General features: G+C 42.9%; 1 protein-coding gene across 1 annotated transcript in view; it reads left to right on the top strand.

Moving 5' to 3' along the window:
* The first annotated feature begins 2,590 nt into the window (after positions 1 to 2,590).
* The window catches only part of LOC141162675 (ras-related protein Rab-35-like), a 57,309-nt gene continuing 38,657 nt past the window's right edge, over positions 2,591 to 21,242 (top strand). The window contains exon 1 of the mRNA XM_073649029.1: positions 2,591 to 2,732. The gene's annotated coding sequence lies outside the window, so the exon portion shown is untranslated. The remainder of the gene's footprint in view (positions 2,733 to 21,242) is intronic.

Raw genomic sequence — 21,242 nt, 5'->3', positions numbered from 1 at the left:
ACTGACCCCTGTGTACATATAGATCCCCTCTGATTATATACTGACCCCTTTGTACATATAGATCCACTCTGATCATATACTGACCCCTATGTACATATAGATCCCCTCTGAATATATACTGACCCCTGTGTACATATAGATCTCCTCTGATTATATACTGACCCCTGTGTACATATAGATCCCCTCTGATCATATACTGACCCCTGTGTACATACAGATCCCCTCTGATTATATACTGACCCCTGTGTACATATAGATCCCCTCTGATTATATACTGATCCCTGTGTACACATAGATCCTCATATGATCATATACTGACCCCTGTGTACATATAGATCCCCTCTGAATATATACTGACCCCTGTGTACATATAGATCTCCTCTGATTATATACTGACCCCTGTGTACATATAGATCCCCTCTGATTATATACTGACCCCTGTGTACATATAGATCCTCATATGATCATATACTGACCCCTGTGTACATATAGATCCCCTCTGAATATATACTGACCCCTGTGTACATACAGATCCCCTCTGATTATATACTGACCCCTGTGTAAATATAAATCCCCTCTGATTATATACTGACCCCTGTGTACATATAGATCCCCTCTGATTATATACTGATCCCTGTGTACATATAGATCCCCTCTGATTATATACTGATCCCTGTGTACATATAGATCTCCTCTGATCATATACTGACCCCCTGTGTACATATAGATCCCCTCTGATTATATACTGACCACTGTGTACATATAGATCCCCTCTGATTATATACTGACCCCTGTATACATATAGATCAGCCTCTGATTATATACTGACCCCTGTGTACATATAGATCCTCCTCTGATTATATACTGGCCCCTGTGTCATATAGATCCCCTCTGATCATATACTGACCCCTGTGTACATATAGATCCCCTCTGATTATATACTGACCACTGTGTACATATAGATCCCCTCTGATTATATACTGACCCCTGTATACATATAGATCCTCCTCTGATTATATACTGACCCCTGTGTCATATAGATCCTCCTCTGATTATATACTGACCCCTGTGTACATATAGATCCCCTCTGATCACATACTGACCCCTGGGCACATAAAGATCCCCTCTGATTATATACTGACCCCTGTGTACATATAGATCCCCTCTGATTATATACTGACCCCTGTGTACATATAGATCTCTTCTGATCGTATACTGACCCGTGTACATATAGATCCTCTCTGAATATATACTGACCCCTGTGTACATATAGATCCTCCTCTGATTATATACTGGCCCTGTGTACATATAGATCCCCTCTGATCATATACTGACCACTGGGTACATATCGATCCCCTCTGATCATATACTGACCCCTGGGTACATATAGATCCGCTCTGATAATATACTGACCCCTGTGTACATATAGATCCCCTCTGATTATATACTGACCCCTGTGTACATATAGATCCCTCTGATCATATACTGACCCCTGTGTACATACAGATCCCCTCTGATTATATACTGACTCCTGTGTACATACAGATCCCCTCTGATTATATACTGACCCCTGTGTACATATAGATCCCCTCTCATTATATACTGACCCCTGTGTACATACAGATCCCCTCTGATTATATACTGACCCCTGTGTACATATAGACCCCTCTGATTATATACTGACCCCTGTGTACATATAGACCCCTCTGATTATATACTGACCCCTGTGTACATATAGATCCCCTCTGATTATATACTGACCCCTGTGTACATACAGATCCCCTCTGATTATATACGGACCCCTGTGTACATATAGATCCCCTCTGATTATATACTGACCCCTGTGTACATATAGATCCCCTCTGATAATATACTGACCCCTGTGTACATATAGATCCCCTCTGATCATATACTGACCCCTGTGTACATATAGATCCCCTCTGATCATATACTGACCCCTGAGTACATACAGATCCCCTCTGATCATATACTGACCCCTGTGTACATATAGACCCCTCTGATCATATACTGACCCCTGAGTACATACAGATCCCCTCTGATCATATACTGACCCCTGTGTACATATAGATCCCCTCTGATCATATACTGACCCCTGAGTACATACAGATCCCCTCTGATCATATACTGACCCCTGAGTACATACAGATCCCCTCTGATCATATACTGACCCCTATGTACATATAGATCCCCTCTGATCATATACTGACCCCTGTGTACATATAGATCCCCTCTGATTATATACTGTCCCCTGTGTACATATAGACCCCTCTGATTATATACTGACCCCTGTGTACATACAGATCCCCTCTGATTATATACTGACCCCCGTGTACATACAGATCCCCTCTGATTATATACTGACCCCTGTGTACATATAGATCCCCTCTGATTATATACTGACCCCCGTGTACATACAGATCCCCTCTGATTATATACTGACCCCTGTGTACATACAGATCCCCTCTGATTATATACTGACCCCTGTGTACATACAGATCCCCCAGCGGAGATCAGGGGCTAGAGGGGGAGACCCCGTACTCCACAGTAGAGACGTCCTGTGCTGTGTCCGGAGCTGGAGAGATTTGTTCCTGCCGGACAGTCCGGGGAGGAGAGAAGAGGAGGAAGAGGAGGAAGAGGAGGAGACAGAGGACACGTCCAGAGACCGGGAGTACAGAGACCCCGGAGCGAGAGACGGCCGAGAGCAGGGGAAGGTGAGACTGCAGGAGATGAGACCTCCCCCCGTGTACAGACAGTCTACAATGCTAGAAATACAGTGTATATACGTCTAACGTCTCTGTATATATGATCCCCTCTGATTATATACTGACCCCTGTGTACATATAGACCCCCTGATTCTATACTGACCCCTGTGTACATATAGACCCCTCTGATTATATACTGACCCCTGTGTACACATAGATCCCCTCTGATTATATACTGACTCCTGTGTACATATAGATCCCCTCTGATTATATACTGACCCCTGTGTACATATAGACCCCTCTGATTATATACTGACCCCCTGTGTACATATAGACCCCCCTGATTATACACTGACCCCTGTGTACATATAGACCCCCCTGATTATACACTGACCCCTGTGTACACATAGATCCCCTCTGATTATATACTGACCTCTGTGTACATATAGATCCCCTCTGATTATACACTGACCCCTGTGTACATATAGACCCCTCTGGTTATATACTGACCCCTGTGTACACATAGACCCCCTCTGATTATATACTGACCCCTGTGTACATATAGACCCCCTGATTATATACTGACCCCTGTGTACACATAGATCCCCTCTGATTATATACTGACCCCTGTGTACATATAGATCCCCCTGATTATATACTGACCCCTGTGTACATATAGATCCCCTCTGATTATATGCTGACCCCTGTGTACATATAGACCCCTCTGATAATATACTGACCCCTGTGTACATATAGACCCCTCTGGTTATATACTGACCCCTGTGTACACATAGATCCCCTCTGATTATATTCTGACCCCTGTGTACATATAGACCCCCTGATTCTATACTGACCCCTGTGTACACGTAGATCCCCTCTGATTATATACTGACCCCTGTGTACATATAGATCCCCCTGATTATATACTGACCCCTGTGTACATATAGATCCCCTCTAATTATATACTGACCCCTGTGTACATATAGACCCCTCTGATAATATACTGACCCCTGTGTACATATAGACCCCTCTGGTTATATACTGACCCCTGTGTACACATAGATCCCCTCTGATTATATACTGACCCCTGTGTACATATAGACCCCCTGATTCTATACTGACCCCTGTGTACACATAGATCCCTCTGATTATATACTGACCCCTGTGTACATATAGATCCCCCTGATTATATACTGACCCCTCTGCACATATAGATCCCCTCTGATTATATACTGACCCCTGTGTACATATAGACCCCTCTGATTATATACTGACCCCTGTGTACATATAGACCCCTCTGATTATATACTGACCCCTGTGTACATATAGACCCCTCTGATTATATACTGACCCCTGTGTACATATAGATCCCCTCTGATCATATACTGACCCCTGTGTACATATATATCCCCTCTGATTATATACTGACCCCTGTGTACATATAGACCCCTCTGATTATATACTGACCCCTGTGTACATATAGATCCCCTCTGATTATATACTGACCCCTGTGTACATATAGAGCCCTCTGATAATATACTGACCCCTGTGTACATATAGACCCCTCTGATCATATACTGACTCCCTGTGTACATATAGACCCCTCTGGTTATATACTGACCCCTGTGTACACATAGATCCCCTCTGATTATATACTGACCCCTGTGTACATATAGACCCCCTGATTATATACTGACCCCTGTGTACACATAGATCCCCTCTGATTATATACTGACCCCTGTGTACATATAGATCCCCCTGATTATATACTGACCCCTGTGTACATATAGATCTCCTCTGATTATATACTGACCCCTGTGTACATATAGACCCCTCTGATTATATACTGACCCCTGTGTACATATAGACCCCTCTGATTATATACTGACCCCTGTGTACATATAGACCCCTCTGATTATATACTGACCCCTGTGTACATATAGATCCCCTCTGATCATATACTGACCCCTGTGTACATATAGATCCCCTCTGATTATATACTGACCCCTGTGTACATACAGATCCCCTCTGATCATATACTGACCCCTGTGTACATATAGACCCCTCTGATCATATACTGACTCCCTGTGTACATATAGATCCCCTCTGATTATATACTGACCCCTGTGTACATACCGATCCCCTCTGGTTATATACTGACCCCTGTGTACATATAGACCCCTCTGGTTATATACTGACCCCTGTGTACATATAGACCCCTCTGGTTATATACTGACCCCTGTGTACATATAGATCCCCTCTGATTATATACTGACCCCTGTGTACATATAGATCCCCTCTGATTATATACTGACCCCTGTGTACATATTGATCCCCTTTGATTATATACTGACCCCTGTGTACATATAGATCCCCTCTGAATATATACTGACCCCTGTGTACATACAGATCCCCTCTGATTATATACTGACCCCTGTGTACATATAGATCCCCTCTGATTATATACTGACCCCTGTGTACATATAGACCCCTCTGATTATATACTGACCCCTGTGTACATATAGATCCCCTCTGATTATATACTGACCCCTGTGTACATATAGATTCCCTCTGATTATATACTGACCCCTGTGTACATATAGACCCCTCTGATTATATACTGACTCCTGTGTACATATAGATCCCCTGTGATTATATACTGACCCCTGTGTACATATAGACCCCTCTGATTATATACTGACCCCTGTGTACATAGAGATCCCCTCTGTTTATATACTGACCCCTGTGTACATACAGATCCCCTTTGATTATATACTGACCCCTGTGTACATACCGATCCTCTCTGATTATATACTGACCCCCTGTGTACATATAGACCCCTCTAATTATATACTGACCCCGGTGTACATACAGATCCCCTCTGATCATATATTGACCCCTGTGTACATATTGATCCCCTTTGATTATATACTGACCCCTGTGTACATATAGATCCCCTCTGATCATATACTGACCCCTGTGTACATATAGACCCCTCTGATAATATACTGACCCCTGTGTACATCTAGATCCCCTCTGATTATATACTGACCCCTGTGTACATATAAATCCCCTCTGATCATATACTGACCCCTGTGTACATATAGATCCCCTCTGATCATATCCTGACCCCTGTGTACATACAGACCCCCTGTGTACATATAGACCCCCCTGATTATACACTGACCCCTGTGTACATATAGATCCCCTCTGATTATATACTGACCCCTGTGTACATATAGATCCCCTCTGATCATATACTGACCCCTGTGTACATATAGACCCCTCTGATTATATACTGACCCCTGTGTACATATAAATCCCCTCTGATCATATACTGACCCCTGTGTACACATAGATCCCCTCTGATTATATACTGACCCCTGTGTACATATAGATCCCCTCTGATCATATACTGACCCCTGTGTACATATAGACCCCTCTGATTATATACTGACCCCTGTGTACATATAGATCCCCTCTGATCATATACTGACCCCTGTGTACATATAGACTTCTCTGTTTATATACTGACCCCTGTGTACACATAGATCCCCTTTGATTATATACTGACCCCTGTGTACATATAGATCCCCTCTGATCATATCCTGACCCCTGTGTACATATAAATCCCCTCTGATCATATACTGACCCCTGTGTACACATAGATCCCTTCTGATCATATACTGACCCCTGTGTACATATAGACACCTCTGATTATATACTGACCCCTGTGTACACATAGATCCCCTTTGATTATATACTGACCCCTGTGTACATATAGATCCCCTCTGAATATATACTGACCCATGTGTACATACAGATCCCCTCTGATTATATACTGACCCCTGTGTACATATAGATCCCCTCTGATTATATACTGACCCCTGTGTACATATAGACCCCTCTGATTATATACTGACCCCTGTGTACATATAGATCCCCTCTGATTATATACTGACCCCTGTGTACATAAAGATTCCCTCTGATTATATACTGACCCCTGTGTACATATAGACCCCTCTGATTATATACTGACTCCTGTGTACATATAGATCCCCTGTGATTATATACTGACCCCTGTGTACATACAGACCCCTCTGATTATATACTGACCCCTGTGTACATAGAGATCCCCTCTGTTTATATACTGACCCCTGTGTACATACAGATCCCCTCTGATTATATACTGACCCCTGTGTACATACCGATCCTCTCTGATTATATACTGACCCCCTGTGTACATATAGACCCCTCTAATTATATACTGACCCCGGTGTACATACAGATCCCCTCTGATCATATACTGACCCCTGTGTACATATTGATCCCCTTTGATTATATACTGACCCCTGTGTACATATAGATCCCCTCTGATCATATACTGACCCCTGTGTACATATAGACCCCTCTGATAATATACTGACCCCTGTGTACATCTAGATCCCCTCTGATTATATACTGACCCCTGTGTACATATAAATCCCCTCTGATCATATACTGACCCCTGTGTACATATAGATCCCCTCTGATCATATCCTGACCCCTGTGTACATACAGACCCCCTGTGTACATATAGACCCCCCTGATTATATACTGACTCCTGTGTACATATAGATCCCCTGTGATTATATACTGACCCCTGTGTACATATAGACCCCTCTGATTATATACTGACCCCTGTGTACATATAGACCCCTCTGATTATATACTGACTCCTGTGTACATATAGATCCCCTGTGATTATATACTGACCCCTGTGTACATATAGACCCCTCTGATTATATACTGACCCCTGTGTACATATAAATCCCCTCTGATCATATACTGACCCCTGTGTACACATAGATCCCCTTTGATTATATACTTACCCCTGTGTACATATAGATCCCCTCTGATCATATACTGACCCCTGTGTACATATAGACCCCTGTGTTTATATACTGACCCCTGTGTACACATAGATCCCCTTTGATTATATACTGACCCCTGTGTACATATAGATCCCCTCTGATCATATCCTGACCCCTGTGTACATATAAATCCCCTCTGATCATATACTGACCCCTGTGTACACATAGATCCCTTCTGATCATATACTGACCCCTGTGTACATATAGACACCTCTGATTATATACTGACCCCTGTGTACACATAGATCCCCTTTGATTATATACTGACCCCTGTGTACATATAGATCCCCTCTGATTTTATACTGACCCCTGCGTACATATAGATCCCCTCTGGTTATATACTGACCCCTGTGTACATATAGATCCCCTTTGATCATACACTGACCCCTATGTACATACAGACCCCCTGTGTACATATAGACCCCCCTAATTATACACTGACCCCTGTCTATATATAGATCCCCTCTGATTATATACTAACCTCTGTGTACATATAGATCCCCTCTGATCATATACTGACCCCTGTGTACATACAGACCCCCCCGTGTACATATTGACCCCCGTGATTATACACTGACCCCTGTGTACATACAGACCCCCCGTGTACATATAGACCCCCCTGATTATACACTGACCCCTGTGTACATATAAATCCCCTCTGATCATATACTGACTCCTGTGTACACATAGATCCCCTTTTACTATATACTGACCCCTGTGTACATATAGATCCCCTCTGATCATATACTGACCCCTGTGTACATATAGACCCCTCTGATTATATACTGACCCCTGTGTACATATAGATCCCCTCTGATCATATACTGACCCCTGTGTACATATAGATCCCCTCTTATCATATACTGACCCCTGTGTACATACAAACCCCCTGTGTACATATAGACCCCCCTGATTATACACTGACCCCTGTGTATTTAGATCCCCTCTGATTATATACTGACCTCTGTGTACATATAGATCCCCTCTGATCATATACTGACCCCTGTGTACATATAGATACCCTCTGATCATATACTGACCCCTGTGTACATATAGATCCCCTCTGATTATATACTGACCCCTGTGTACATACAAACCCCCTGTGTACATATAGACCCCCCTGATTATACACTGACCCCTGTGTATTTAGATCCCCTCTGATTATATACTGACCTCTGTGTACATATAGATCCCCTCTGATCATATACTGACCCCTGTGTACACATAGATCCCCTTTGATTATATACTGACCCCTGTGTACATATAGATCCCCTCTGATCATATACTGACCCCTGTGTACATATAGACCCCTCTGATTATATACTGACCCCTGTGTACATATAGATCCCCTCTGATCATATACTGACCCCTGTGTACATAAAGATCCCCTCTGATCATATCCTGACCCCTGTGTACATACAGACCCCCTGTGTACTTATAGACCCCCCTGATTATACACTGACCCCTGTGTACATATAGATCCCCTCTGATCATATACTGACCCCTGTGTACATATAGACCCCTCTGATTATATACTGACCCCTGTGTACACATAGATCCCCTTTGATTATATACTGACCCCTATGTACATATAGATCCCCTCTGATCATATCCTGACCCCTGTGTACATATAAATCCCCTCTGATCATATACTGACCCCTGTGTACACATAGATCCCTTCTGATCATATACTGACCCCTGTGTACATATAGATCCCCTCTGATTATATACTGACCCCTGTGTACACATAGATCCCCTTTGATTATATACTGACCCCTGTGTACATATAGATCCCCTCTGATCATATACTGACCCCTGTGTACATATAGACACCTCTGATTATATACTGACCCCTGTGTACACATAGATCCCCTTTGATTATATACTGACCCCTGTGTACATACAGACCCCCCGTGTACATACAGACCCCCCTGATTATACACTGACCCCTTTGTACATATAAATCCCCTCTGATCATATACTGACTCCTGTGTACACATAGATCCCCTTTTGCTATATACTGACCCCTGTGTACATATAGATCCCCTCTGATCATATACTGACCCCTGTGTACATATAGACCCCTCTGATTATATACTGACCCCTGTGTACATATAGATCCCCTCTGATCATATACTGACCCCTGTGTACATATAGACCCCTCTGATTATATCCTGACCCCTGTGTACATATAGATCCCCTCTGATCATATCCTGACCCCTGTGTACATACAGATCCCCTCTGATCATATACTGACCCCTGTGTACATACAAACCCCCTGTGTACATATAGATCCCCCTGATTATACACTGACCCCTGTGTATTTAGATCCCCTCTGATTATATACTGACCTCTGTGTACATATAGATCCCCTCTGATCATATACTGACCCCTGTGTACATATAGATCCTCTCTGATCATATACTGACCCCTGTGTACATATAGATCCCCTCTGATCATATACTGACCCCTGTGTACATACAAACCCCCTGTGTACATATAGACCCCCCTGATTATACACTGACCCCTGTGTATTTAGATCCCCTCTAATTATATACTGACCTCTGTGTACATATAGATCCCCTCTGATCATATACTGACCCCTGTGTACATACAGACCCCCCTGATTATACACTGACCCCTGTGTACATATTAATCCCCTCTGATCATATACTGACCCCTGTGTACACATAGATCCCCTTTGATTATATACTGACCCCTGTGTACATATAGATCCCCTCTGATCATATACTGACCCCTGTGTACATATAGACCCCTCTGATTATATACTGACCCCTGTGTACACATAGATCCCCTTTGATTATATACTGACCCCTGTGTACATATAGATCCCCTCTGATCATATACTGACCCCTGTGTACATACAGACCCCTCTGATTATATACTGACCCCTGTGTACATATAGATCCCCTCTGATCATATACTGACCCCTGTGTACATATAGATCCCCTCTGATCATATACTGACCCCTGTGTACATATAGACCTCTCTGATTATATACTGACCCCTGTGTACACATAGATCCCCTTTGATTATATACTGACCCCTGTGTACATATAGATCCCCTCTGATCATATACAGACCCCCTGTGTACATATAGACCCCCCTGATTATACACTGACCCCTGTGTACATATAGATCCCCTCTGATTATATGCTGACCCCTGTGTACATACATATCCCCTCTGATTATATACTGACCCCTGTGTACAGATAGATCCCCTCTGATCATATACTGACCCCTTAGTACATATAGACCCCTCTGATTATATACTGACCCATGTGTACATATAGATCCCCTCTGATTATATACTGACCTCTGTGTACATATAGATCCCCTCTGATTATACACTGACCCCTGTGTACATATAGATCCCCTTTGATAATATACTGACCCCTGTGTACATATAGATCCTCTCTGATTATACACTGACCCCTGTGTACATATAGATCCCTCTGGTTATATACTGACCCCTGTGTACATCTAGATCCCCTCTGATTATACACTGACCCCTGTGTACATCTAGATCCCCTCTGATTATATACTGACCTCTGTGTACATCTAGATCCCCTCTGATTATACACTGACCCCTGTGTACATATAGATCCCCTCTGACTATATACTGACCCCTGTGTACATATAGATCCCTTCTGATTATACACTGACCCCTGTGTACATATAGATCCCCTCTGATTATATACTGACCCCTGTGTACATATAGATCCCCTCTGATCATATACTGACCCCTGTGTACATACAGATCCCCTCTGATTATATACTAACCCCTGTCTACATATAGATCCCTTCTGATTATACACTGACCCCTGTGTACATATAGATCCCCTCTGATTATATACTGACCCCTGTGTACATATAGATCCCTTCTGATTATACACTGACCCCTGTGTACATATAGATCCCCTGTGTACATATAGATCCCCTGTGTACATATAGATCCCCTGTGTACATATAGATCCCCTCTGAATATATACTGACCCCTGTGTACATACAGATCCTCTGATTATATACTGACCCCTGTGTATATATAGATCCCCTCTGATTATATACTGACCCCTGTGTACATATAGATCCCCTCTGATCATATACTGACCCCTGTGTACATATAGATCCCCTCTGATCATATACTGACCCCTGTGTACATATAGATCAGCCTCTGATTATATACTGACCTCTGTGTACATATAGATCCCTCTGATTATATACTGTCCCCTGTGTACATATAGATCCCCTCTGATTATAAACTGACCCCCTGTGTACATATAGATCCCCTCTGATTATATACTGACCCCTGTGTACATATAGATCCCCTCTGATTATATACTGACCCCTGTGTACATATAGATCCCCTCTTATACTGACCCCTGTGTACATATAGATCCCCTCTGATTATATACTGACCCCTGTGTACATATAGATCTCCTCTGATTATATACTGACCCCTGTGTACATATAGATCTCCTCTGATCATATACTGACCCTGTGTACATATAGATCCCCCTGATTATACACTGACCCCTGTGTACATATAGATCCCTCTGATTATATACTGACCCCTGTGTACACATAAATCCCCTCTGATTATATACTGACCCCTGTGTACATATAGATCCTCTCTGGTTATACACTGACCCCTGTGTACATATAGATCCCCTCTGATTATATACTGACCCCTGTGTACATCTAGATCCCCTCTGATTATATACTGACCCCTGTGTACATATAGATCCCCTCTGATCATATACTGACCCCTGTGTACATATAGATCCCCTCTTATCATATCCTGACCCCTGTGTACATACAGATTCCCTCTGATCATATACTGACCCCTGTGTACATACAAACCCCCTGTGTACATATAGACCCCCCTGATTATACACTGACCCCTGTGTATTTAGATCCCCTCTGATTATATACTGACCTCTGTGTACATATAGATCCCCTCTGATCATATACTGACGCCTGTGTACATATAGATCCTCTCTGATCATATACTGACCCCTGTGTACATATAGATCCCCTCTGATCATATACTGACCCCTGTGTACATACAAACCCCCTGTGTACATATAGACCCCCCTGATTATACACTGACCCCTGTGTATTTAGATCCCCTCTGATCATATACTGACCTCTGTGTACATACAAACCCCCTGATTATACACTGACCCCTGTGTACATATTAATCCCCTCTGATCATATACTGACCCCTGTGTACACATAGATCCCCTTTGATTATATACTGACCCCTGTGTACATATAGATCCCCTCTGATCATATACTGACCCCTGTGTACATATAGACCCCTCTGATTATATACTGACCCCTGTGTACACATAGATCCCCTTTGATTATATACTGACCCCTGTGTACATATAGATCCCCTCTGATCATATACTGACCGCTGTGTACATACAGACCCCCTGTGTACATATAGACCCCCTGATTATACACTGACCCCTGTGTACATATAGATCCCCTCTGATTATATACTGACCCCTGTGTACATATAGATCCTCTCTGATCATATACAGACCCCCTGTGTACATATAGACCCCCCTGATTATACACTGACCCCTGTGTACATATAGATCCCCTCTGATTATATACTGACCCCTGTGTACATACAGATCCCCTCTGATTATATACTGACCCCTGTGTACAGATAGATCCCCTCTGATCATATACTGACCCCTATGTACATATAGACCCCTCTGATTATATACTGACCCCTGTGTACATATAGATCCCCTCTGATTATATACTGACCTCTGTGTACATATAGATCCCCCTGATTATACACTGACCCCTGTGTACATATAGATCTCCTCTGATCATATACTGACCCTGTGTACATATAGATCCCCCTGATTATACACTGACCCCTGTGTACATATAGATTTCTCGGATTATATACTGACCCCTGTGTACACATAAATCCCCTCTGATTATATACTGACCCCTGTGTACATATAGATCCTCTCTGATTATACACTGACCCCTGTGTACATATAGATCCCCTCTGATTATATACTGAACCCTGTGTACATCTAGATCCCCTCTGATTATACACTGACCCCTGTGTACATATAGATCCCCTCTGATAATATACTGACCCCTGTGTACATATAGATCCTCTCTGATTATACACTGACCCCTGTGTACATATAGATCCCTCTGATTATATACTGACCCCTGTGTACATCTAGATCCCCTCTGATTATACACTGACCCCTGTGTACATCTAGATCCCCTCTGATTATATACTGACCCCTGTGTACATCTAGATTCCCTCTGATTATACACTGACCCCTGTGTACATATAGATCCCCTCTGACTATATACTGACCCCTGTGTACATATAGATCCCTTCTGATTATACACTGACCCCTGTGTACATATAGATCCCCTCTGATTATATACTGACCCCTGTGTACATATAGATCCCCTCTGATCATATACTGACCCCTGTGTACATACAGATCCCCTCTGATTATATACTAACCCCTGTCTACATATAGATCCCTTCTGATTATACACTGACCCCTGTGTACATATAGATCCCCTCTGATTATATACTGACCCCTGTGTACATATAGATCCCTTCTGATTATACACTGACCCCTGTGTACTTATAGATCCCCTCTGATTATATACTGACCCCTGTGTACATATAGATCCCTTCTGATTATACACTGACCCCTGTGTACATATAGATCCCCTCTGAATATATACTGACCCCTGTGTACATATAGATCCCCTCTGATCATATACTGACCCCTGTGTACATATAGACCCCTCTGTTTATATACTGACCCCTGTGTACACATAGATCCCCTTTGATTATATACTGACCCCTGTGTACATATAGATCCCCTCTGATCATATCCTGACCCCTGTGTACATATAAATCCCCTCTGATCATATACTGACCCCTGTGTACACATAGATCCCTTCTGATCATATACTGACCCCTGTGTACATATAGACACCTCTGATTATATACTGACCCCTGTGTACACATAGATCCCCTTTGATTATATACTGACCCCTGTGTACATATAGATCCCCTCTGATTTTATACTGACCCCTGCGTACATATAGATCCCCTCTGGTTATATACTGACCCCTGTGTACATATAGATCCCCTTTGATCATACACTGACCCCTATGTACATACAGACCCCCTGTGTACATATAGACCCCCCTAATTATACACTGACCCCTGTCTATATATAGATCCCCTGATTATATACTAACCTCTGTGTACATATAGATCCCCTCTGATCATATACTGACCCCTGTGTACATACAGACCCCCCCGTGTACATATTGACCCCCGTGATTATACACTGACCCCTGTGTACATACAGACCCCCCGTGTACATATAGACCCCCCTGATTATACACTGACCCCTGTGTACATATAAATCCCCTCTGATCATATACTGACTCCTGTGTACACATAGATCCCCTTTTACTATATACTGACCCCTGTGTACATATAGATCCCCTCTGATCATATACTGACCCCTGTGTACATATAGACCCCTCTGATTATATACTGACCCCTGTGTACATATAGATCCCCTCTGATCATATACTGACCCCTGTGTACATATAGATCCCCTCTTATCATATCCTGACCCCTGTGTACATACAGATCCCCTCTGATCATATACTGACCCCTGTGTACATACAAACCCCCTGTGTACATATAGACCCCCCTGATTATACACTGACCCCTGTGTATTTAGATCCCCTCTGATTATATACTGACCTCTGTGTACATATAGATCCCCTCTGATCATATACTGACCCCTGTGTACATATAGATACCCTCTGATCATATACTGACCCCTGTGTACATATAGATCCCCTCTGATTATATACTGACCCCTGTGTACATACAAACCCCCTGTGTACATATAGACCCCCCTGATTATACACTGACCCCTGTGTATTTAGATCCCCTCTGATTATATACTGACCTCTGTGTACATATAGATCCCCTCTGATCATATACTGACCCCTGTGTACACATAGATCCCCTTTGATTATATACTGACCCCTGTGTACATATAGATCCCCTCTGATCATATACTGACCCCTGTGTACATATAGACCCCTCTGATTATATACTGACCCCTGTGTACATATAGATCCCCTCTGATCATATACTGACCCCTGTGTACATAAAGATCCCCTCTGATCATATCCTGACCCCTGTGTACATACAGACCCCCTGTGTACTAATAGACCCCCCTGATTATACACTGACCCCTGTGTACATATAGATCCCCTCTGATTATATACTGACCCCTGTGTACATATAGATCCCCTTTGATCATATACTGACCCCTGTGTACATATAGACCCCTCTGATTATATACTGACCCCTGTGTACACATAGATCCCCTTTGATTATATACTGACCCCTATGTACATATAGATCCCCTCTGATAATATCCTGACCCCTGTGTACATATAAATCCCCTCTGATCATATACTGACCCCTATGTACACATAGATCCCTTCTGATCATATACTGACCCCTGTGTACATATAGACACCTCTGATTATATACTGACCCCTGTGTACACATAGATCCCCTTTGATTATATACTGACCCCTGTGTACATATAGATCCCCTCTGATCATATACTGACCCCTGTGTACATATAGACACCTCTGATTATATACTGACCCCTGTGTACACATAGATCCCCTTTGATTATATACTGACCCCTGTGTACATACAGACCCCCCGTGTACATACAGACCCCCCTGATTATACACTGACCCCTTTGTACATATAAATCCCCTCTGATCATATACTGACTCCTGTGTACACATAGATCCCCTTTTGCTATATACTGACCCCTGTGTACATATAGATCCCCTCTGATCATATACTGACCCCTGTGTACATATAGACCCCTCTGATTATATACTGACCCCTGTGTACATATAGATCCCCTCTGATCATATACTGACCCCTGTGTACATATAGACCCCTCTGATTATATCCTGACCCCTGTGTACATATAGATCCCCTCTGATCATATCCTGACCCCTGTGTACATACAGATCCCCTCTGATCATATACTGACCCCTGTGTACATACAAACCCCCTGTGTACATATAGATCCCCCTGATTATACACTGACCCCTGTGTATTTAGATCCCCTCTGATTATATACTGACCTCTGTGTACATATAGATCCCCTCTGATCATATACTGACCCCTGTGTACATATAGATCCTCTCTGATCATATACTGACCCCTGTGTACATATAGATCCCCTCTGATCATATACTGACCCCTGTGTACATACAAACCCCCTGTGTACATATAGACCCCCCTGATTATACACTGACCCCTGTGTATTTAGATCCCCTCTAATTATATACTGACCTCTGTGTACATATAGATCCCCTCTGATCATATACTGACCCCTGTGTACATACAGACCCCCCTGATTATACACTGACCCCTGTGTACATATTAATCCCCTCTGATCATATACTGACCCCTGTGTACACATAGATCCCCTTTGATTATATACTGACCCCTGTGTACATATAGATCCCCTCTGATCATATACTGACCCCTGTGTACATATAGACCCCTCTGATTATATACTGACCCCTGTGTACACATAGATCCCCTTTGATTATATACTGACCCCTGTGTACATATAGATCCCCTCTGATCATATACTGACCCCTGTGTACATACAGACCCCTCTGATTTTATACTGACCCCTGCGTACATATAGATCCCCTCTGGTTATATACTGACCCCTGTGTACATATAGATCCCCTTTGATCATACACTGACCCCTATGTACATACAGACCCCCTGTGTACATATAGACCCCCCTAATTATACACTGACCCCTGTCTATATATAGATCCCCTGATTATATACTAACCTCTGTGTACATATAGATCCCCTCTGATCATATACTGACCCCTGTGTACATACAGACCCCCCCGTGTACATATTGACCCCCGTGATTATACACTGACCCCTGTGTACATACAGACCCCCCGTGTACATATAGACCCCCCTGATTATACACTGACCCCTGTGTACATATAAATCCCCTCTGATCATATACTGACTCCTGTGTACACATAGATCCCCTTTTACTATATACTGACCCCTGTGTACATATAGATCCCCTCTGATCATATACTGACCCCTGTGTACATATAGACCCCTCTGATTATATACTGACCCCTGTGTACATATAGATCCCCTCTGATCATATACTGACCCCTGTGTACATATAGATCCCCTCTTATCATATCCTGACCCCTGTGTACATACAGATCCCCTCTGATCATATACTGACCCCTGTGTACATACAAACCCCCTGTGTACATATAGACCCCCCTGATTATACACTGACCCCTGTGTATTTAGATCCCCTCTGATTATATACTGACCTCTGTGTACATATAGATCCCCTCTGATCATATACTGACCCCTGTGTACATATAGATACCCTCTGATCATATACTGACCCCTGTGTACATATAGATCCCCTCTGATTATATACTGACCCCTGTGTACATACAAACCCCCTGTGTACATATAGACCCCCCTGATTATACACTGACCCCTGTGTATTTAGATCCCCTCTGATTATATACTGACCTCTGTGTACATATAGATCCCCTCTGATCATATACTGACCCCTGTGTACACATAGATCCCCTTTGATTATATACTGACCCCTGTGTACATATAGATCCCCTCTGATCATATACTGACCCCTGTGTACATATAGACCCCTCTGATTATATACTGACCCCTGTGTACATATAGATCCCCTCTGATCATATACTGACCCCTGTGTACATAAAGATCCCCTCTGATCATATCCTGACCCCTGTGTACATACAGACCCCCTGTGTACTAATAGACCCCCCTGATTATACACTGACCCCTGTGTACATATAGATCCCCTCTGATTATATACTGACCCCTGTGTACATATAGATCCCCTTTGATCATATACTGACCCCTGTGTACATATAGACCCCTCTGATTATATACTGACCCCTGTGTACACATAGATCCCCTTTGATTATATACTGACCCCTATGTACATATAGATCCCCTCTGATAATATCCTGACCCCTGTGTACATATAAATCCCCTCTGATCATATACTGACCCCTATGTACACATAGATCCCTTCTGATCATATACTGACCCCTGTGTACATATAGACACCTCTGATTATATACTGACCCCTGTGTACACATAGATCCCCTTTGATTATATACTGACCCCTGTGTACATATAGATCCCCTCTGATCATATACTGACCCCTGTGTACATATAGACACCTCTGATTATATACTGACCCCTGTGTACACATAGATCCCCTTTGATTATATACTGACCCCTGTGTACATACAGACCCCCCGTGTACATACAGACCCCCCTGATTATACACTGACCCCTTTGTACATATAAATCCCCTCTGATCATATACTGACTCCTGTGTACACATAGATCCCCTTTTGCTATATACTGACCCCTGTGTACATATAGATCCCCTCTGATCATATACTGACCCCTGTGTACATATAGACCCCTCTGATTATATACTGACCCCTGTGTACATATAGATCCCCTCTGATCATATACTGACCCCTGTGTACATATAGACCCCTCTGATTATATCCTGACCCCTGTGTACATATAGATCCCCTCTGATCATATCCTGACCCCTGTGTACATACAGATCCCCTCTGATCATATACTGACCCCTGTGTACATACAAACCCCCTGTGTACATATAGATCCCCCTGATTATACACTGACCCCTGTGTATTTAGATCCCCTCTGATTATATACTGACCTCTGTGTACATATAGATCCCCTCTGATCATATACTGACCCCTGTGTACATATAGATCCTCTCTGATCATATACTGACCCCTGTGTACATATAGATCCCCTCTGATCATATACTGACCCCTGTGTACATACAAACCCCCTGTGTACATATAGACCCCCCTGATTATACACTGACCCCTGTGTATTTAGATCCCCTCTAATTATATACTGACCTCTGTGTACATATAGATCCCCTCTGATCATATACTGACCCCTGTGTACATACAGACCCCCCTGATTATACACTGACCCCTGTGTACATATTAATCCCCTCTGATCATATACTGACCCCTGTGTACACATAGATCCCCTTTGATTATATACTGACCCCTGTGTACATATAGATCCCCTCTGATCATATACTGACCCCTGTGTACATATAGACCCCTCTGATTATATACTGACCCCTGTGTACACATAGATCCCCTTTGATTATATACTGACCCCTGTGTACATATAGATCCCCTCTGATCATATACTGACCCCTGTGTACATACAGACCCCTCTGATTATATACTGACCCCTGTGTACATATAGATCCCCTCTGATCATATACTGACCCCTGTGTACATATAGATCCCCTCTGATCATATACTGACCCCTGTGTACATATAGACCTCTCTGATTATATACTGACCCCTGTGTACACATAGATCCCCTTTGATTATATACTGACCCCTGTGTACATATAGATCCCCTCTGATCATATACAGACCCCCTGTGTACATATAGACCCCCCTGATTATACACTGACCCCTGTGTACATATAGATCCCCTCTGATTATATGCTGACCCCTGTGTACATACATATCCCCTCTGATTATATACTGACCCCTGTGTACAGATAGATCCCCTCTGATCATATACTGACCCCTTAGTACATATAGACCCCTCTGATTATATACTGACCCATGTGTACATATAGATCCCCTCTGATTATATACTGACCTCTGTGTACATATAGATCCCCTCTGATTATACACTGACCCCTGTGTACATATAGATCCCCTTTGATAATATACTGACCCCTGTGTACATATTGATCCTCTCTGATTATACACTGACCCCTGTGTACATATAGATCCCTCTGGTTATATACTGACCCCTGTGTACATCTAGATCCCCTCTGATTATACACTGACCCCTGTGTACATCTAGATCCCCTCTGATTATATACTGACCTCTGTGTACATCTAGATCCCCTCTGATTATACACTGACCCCTGTGTACATATAGATCCCCTCTGACTATATACTGACCCCTGTGTACATATAGATCCCTTCTGATTATACACTGACCCCTGTGTACATATAGAGCCCGTCTGATTATATACTGACCCCTGTGTACATATAGATCCCCTCTGATCATATACTGACCCCTGTGTACATACAGATCCCCTCTGATTATATACTAACCCCTGTCTACATATAGATCCCTTCTGATTATACACTGACCCCTGTGTACATATAGATCCCCTCTGATTATATACTGACCCCTGTGTACATATAGATCCCTTCTGATTATACACTGACCCCTGTGTACATATAGATCCCCTGTGTACATATAGATCCCCTGTGTACATATAGATCCCCTGTGTACATATAGATCTCCTCTGAATATATACTGACCCCTGTGTACATACAG

The sequence above is a fragment of the Phyllobates terribilis genome, unplaced genomic scaffold (assembly GCF_046119375.1).
Source record: "Phyllobates terribilis strain yellow unplaced genomic scaffold, ASM4611937v1 Scaffold_9__5_contigs__length_417890890, whole genome shotgun sequence".
NCBI lineage: Eukaryota > Metazoa > Chordata > Amphibia > Anura > Dendrobatidae > Phyllobates > Phyllobates terribilis.
The sequence above is the reverse complement of the archived record's forward strand: the minus strand, read 5'-3'. Positions and strand labels throughout refer to the sequence as shown.